Source organism: Schistocerca serialis, unplaced genomic scaffold, assembly GCF_023864345.2.
Source record: "Schistocerca serialis cubense isolate TAMUIC-IGC-003099 unplaced genomic scaffold, iqSchSeri2.2 HiC_scaffold_1217, whole genome shotgun sequence".
Classification (NCBI taxonomy): domain Eukaryota; kingdom Metazoa; phylum Arthropoda; class Insecta; order Orthoptera; family Acrididae; genus Schistocerca; species Schistocerca serialis.
In genome coordinates, this window is record NW_026047422.1 from 132501 (window position 1) to 137500 (window position 5000).

Below are 5000 nucleotides of genomic sequence, written 5' to 3' on the forward strand. Positions count from 1 at the left end.
TCAACGAACCTGCCGCCGCCCCCCCCCCCCAAATACACCTTTCCCTACAACAATGTGTACCTTAACCTAAGCTATATCGTACCTTAACCTAACCGACATTGCGCCTTAACCTAACCTACGTTGTACCTTAACCTAACCTATGTTGTACCTTAACCTAACCTATGTTGTACCTTAACCTAACCTACGTTGTGCCTTAACCTAACCTACGTTGTGCCTTAACCTAACCTACGTTGTGCCTTAACCTAACCTACGTTGTGCCTTAACCTAACCTACGTTGTGCCTTAACCTAACCTACGTTGTGCCTTAACCTAACCTACGTTGTGCCTTAACCTAACCTACGTTGTGCCTTAACCTAACCTACGTTGTGCCTTAACCTAACCTACGTTGTGCCTTAACCTAACCTACGTTGTGCCTTAACCTAACCTACGTTGTGCCTTAACCTAACCTACGTTGTGCCTTAACCTAACCTACGTTGTGCCTTAACGTAACCTACGTTGTGCCTTAACCTAACCTACGTTGTGCCTTAACCTAACCTACGTTGTGCCTTAACCTAACCTACGTTGTGCCTTAACCTAACCTACGTTGTGCCTTAACCTAACCTACGTTGTGCCTTAACCTAACCTACGTTGTGCCTTAACCTAACCTACGTTGTGCCTTAACCTAACCTACGTTGTGCCTTAACCTACCCTACGTTGTGCCTTAACCTAACCTACGTTGTGCCTTAACCTAACCTACGTTGTGCCTTAACCTAACCTACGTTGTGCCTTAACCTAACCTACGTTGTGCCTTAACCTAACCTACGTTGTGCCTTAACCTAACCTACGTTGTGCCTTAACCTAACCTACGTTGTGCCTTAACCTAACCTACGTTGTGCCTTAACCTAACCTACGTTGTGCCTTAACCTAACCTACGTTGTGCCTTAACCTAACCTACGTTGTGCCTTAACCTAACTTACGTTGTGCCTTAACCTAACTTACGTTGTGCCTTAACCTAACTTACGTTGTGCCTTAACCTAACCCATGTTGTGCCTTAACCTAACCCATGTTGTGCCTTAACCTAACCCATGTTGTGCCTTAACCTAACCCATGTTGTGCCTTAACGTAACCCATGTTGTGCCTTAACGTAACCCATGTTGTGCCTTAACGTAACCCATGTTGTGCCTTAACGTAACCCATGTTGTGCCTTAACGTAACCCATGTTGTGCCTTAACGTAACCCATGTTGTGCCTTAACGTAACCCATGTTGTGCCTTAACGTAACCCATGTTGTGCCTTAACGTAACCCATGTTGTGCCTTAACGTAACCCATGTTGTGCCTTAACGTAACCCATGTTGTGCCTTAACGTAACCCAATTTGTGCCTTAACGTAACCCAATTTGTGCCTTAACGTAACCCAATTTGTGCCTTAACGTAACCTAATTTGTGCCTTAACGTAACCTAATTTGTGCCTTAACGTAACCCATATTGCGCCTCAACCTAACCTATATTGCGCCTTAACCTGACGCACGTTGTCGCTGAACCTGCTCTGTAATTGTTATGCAACTCGTTAAATTAGTGTAGTGTTGCCTAACCGCAACCCTCGCAATATAGTTCGCTATTCGCACTGCCCGGTCCCCTGTGTATCGCGTCATGTTAAACACCTTGCAAGTGTTGCTGACTTTCCACATGCTCCTGCTATACACTGTAATGTGGATAGCAGCAGGACGTACATGCCCCCCCCCTTCCCCCCTGCCTTCGCAAGCTGGTCGTTGAGAAGTTTGCATGTTCAATGCCCTTCGCATGCCGACGTACTCAGCCTACGTTGTGGTACGGCCTGTCACCTGTCCGCGGATGTACGCAAAACCCACAAACTGTGCTGCACATTGGTCCGTATGTACTGAATGATACATCGTGGCACATGTGTGACCGTACGACGACTGCGCCTAGCAACGGCGGACCATACAGTCCAAATATTGTGGACGCAGCTACGTGTCGTCTCCCTTTAGGAGCTGGATTGCAGTGTGGTACGCCATTCAGACGTGTGGGAGGAACGGACGCCCTGGATGGCGATCAGCATGAGCAGTCTGTTGATGTAGTGGAGCGTGTATTCGGACGTAGTCGTCTCTTCTCACACACTGTGATAGCATGTTGCACCGCGTTCCACATCTGCGACATGCTGCAGAGGCCGGCTGACAGTCGTTCGCGCAATGGACACCGCATACGTACGGGGGCTACCTTCCACGTGTTCTCTAGGCGTGCACATGTTGTTGCGTCTATGTGGGCAGACGTAGTGTGTTGTGACACCTGACACAGGCATGCAATACTCGTTGCAAATGGCGATGGACGTCTACGTTTGCTGGTGACGTTACGCAAATGAACAACTGGTAACCCGTTGTGGTGCGGTTGTTCTCGCTAGAGGTGAATCAGTGTTGGCGACGATCGGTCGAGCTATTAACCGGTTGTTTCATGGATACCCACCATGCCCACGAACGTGAAAGGGGACCCACCATGCCCACGAACGTGAAAGGGGATCTGGGTGTGAGGCGATACGCGGCGGTGGCTGGGTGGGACCGTCCCCGGCCGGTGAGGGGGGGCCGCCCGGCGTGCTGGCAGCGCGGTGCGTGGGCGCACGCGCTACAGCCGGCTGGTGGGGGCGGCCAGTGGCAGGCGCGCCGGCCGACGGACGCGGCAGGCGGCGCAGCTGCGCGCCGGCGCCCCCTGCTCGCGGCGCCTTGCGGCCAAAGTAGGTCCTCGCGGGCCCGGTGCGAAGCGCGGTGGCCATCTGCAGTGTGCTGGTCCGATTGAGGACTGTGTGCGCTGAGGATGCGCCGCCGCCCGGCGCTCGGCGCCGCGACGCCGTCTGCTGCTCGGTCGCCCCAGCGGTTCTCGCAGGTGGTTTGTATCGCAGCTGTGCGGACGTGTTGGCGCGTGCGCTGTGCTGGGAGAGTTCGCTTCGGCACCCAAGTGGGGCTTTTGTCCTTCTGTGGCGCTGGCGTTGGAGCTGCCGGTCACCGTAGGTGGCGCGTGTTGTCTCCCGCCGGCAATGCCACGACAGCACGCTCCCGGGCCTCTGTCGGCAGCGGCAAGCTCAGTTGGGAGCACGGGTGGTCGCACCTAAAGCGTCTACTCGCCTAACTCCGGGCGATTGCGCCTCTCTCGAACCCGACCAAGTACTTAGGACGGCGCTGCGCGCCGCCGGGACCTGAGAGGGTTTCGAGGTGTGTTGTGCAGGGGAGCTCAGCCTCCTCCTGTTTGCAGAATAATTGAGCGGACGCTTGCGTGTTCGCGCGGGCCCCCGGGACACACTCCCGGGCGGCCGGCTGCTCAGCTCTAGTTGACGCAGCTCCCTGGTTGATCCTGCCAGTAGTCATATGCTTGTCTCAAAGATTAAGCCATGCATGTCTCAGTACAAGCCGCATTAAGGTGAAACCGCGAATGGCTCATTAAATCAGTTATGGTTCCTTAGATCGTACCCACGTTACTTGGATAACTGTGGTAATTCTAGAGCTAATACATGCAAACAGAGTCCCGACCAGAGATGGAAGGGACGCTTTTATTAGATCAAAACCAATCGGTCGGCTCGTCCGGTCCGTTTGCCTTGGTGACTCTGAATAACTTTGGGCTGATCGCACGGTCCTCGTACCGGCGACGCATCTTTCAAATGTCTGCCTTATCAACTGTCGATGGTAGGTTCTGCGCCTACCATGGTTGTAACGGGTAACGGGGAATCAGGGTTCGATTCCGGAGAGGGAGCCTGAGAAACGGCTACCACATCCAAGGAAGGCAGCAGGCGCGCAAATTACCCACTCCCGGCACGGGGAGGTAGTGACGAAAAATAACGATACGGGACTCCTCCGAGGCCCCGTAATCGGAATGAGTACACTTTAAATCCTTTAACGAGTATCTATTGGAGGGCAAGTCTGGTGCCAGCAGCCGCGGTAATTCCAGCTCCAATAGCGTATATTAAAGTTGTTGCGGTTAAAAAGCTCGTAGTTGGATTTGTGTCCCACGCTGTTGGTTCACCGCCCGTCGGTGTTTAACTGGCATGTATCGTGGGACGTCCTGCCGGTGGGGCGAGCCGAAGGCGTGCGACCGCCTCGTGCGTGCTCGTGCGTCCCGAGGCGGACCCCGTTGAAATCCTACCAGGGTGCTCTTTATTGAGTGTCTCGGTGGGCCGGCACGTTTACTTTGAACAAATTAGAGTGCTTAAAGCAGGCAAGCCCGCCTGAATACTGTGTGCATGGAATAATGGAATAGGACCTCGGTTCTATTTTGTTGGTTTTCGGAACCCGAGGTAATGATTAATAGGGACAGGCGGGGGCATTCGTATTGCGACGTTAGAGGTGAAATTCTTGGATCGTCGCAAGACGAACAGAAGCGAAAGCATTTGCCAAGTATGTTTTCATTAATCAAGAACGAAAGTTAGAGGTTCGAAGGCGATCAGATACCGCCCTAGTTCTAACCATAAACGATGCCAGCCAGCGATCCGCCGCAGTTCCTCCGATGACTCGGCGGGCAGCCTCCGGGAAACCAAAGCTTTTGGGTTCCGGGGGAAGTATGGTTGCAAAGCTGAAACTTAAAGGAATTGACGGAAGGGCACCACCAGGAGTGGAGCCTGCGGCTTAATTTGACTCAACACGGGAAACCTCACCAGGCCCGGACACCGGAAGGATTGACAGATTGATAGCTCTTTCTTGATTCGGTGGGTGGTGGTGCATGGCCGTTCTTAGTTGGTGGAGCGATTTGTCTGGTTAATTCCGATAACGAACGAGACTCTAGCCTGCTAACTAGTCGCGTGACATCCTTCGTGCTGTCAGCGATTACTTTTCTTCTTAGAGGGACAGGCGGCTTCTAGCCGCACGAGATTGAGCAATAACAGGTCTGTGATGCCCTTAGATGTTCTGGGCCGCACGCGCGCTACACTGAAGGAATCAGCGTGTCTTCCTAGGCCGAAAGGTCGGGGTAACCCGCTGAACCTCCTTCGTGCTAGGGATTGGGGCTTGCAATTGTTCCCCATGAACGA

At 53.1% G+C, this 5000-nt stretch overlaps 1 non-coding gene across 1 annotated transcript in view; it reads left to right on the forward strand.

Annotated features, from left to right (window-relative positions):
• The first annotated feature begins 3321 nt into the window (after positions 1-3321).
• Positions 3322-5000, forward strand: part of LOC126435745 (small subunit ribosomal RNA) — a 1909-nt gene continuing 230 nt past the window's right edge. Inside the window, exon 1 of the ribosomal RNA XR_007580169.1 lies at positions 3322-5000. This exon is cut by the window's right edge and continues 230 nt beyond it. This is a non-coding gene — a ribosomal RNA (small subunit ribosomal RNA).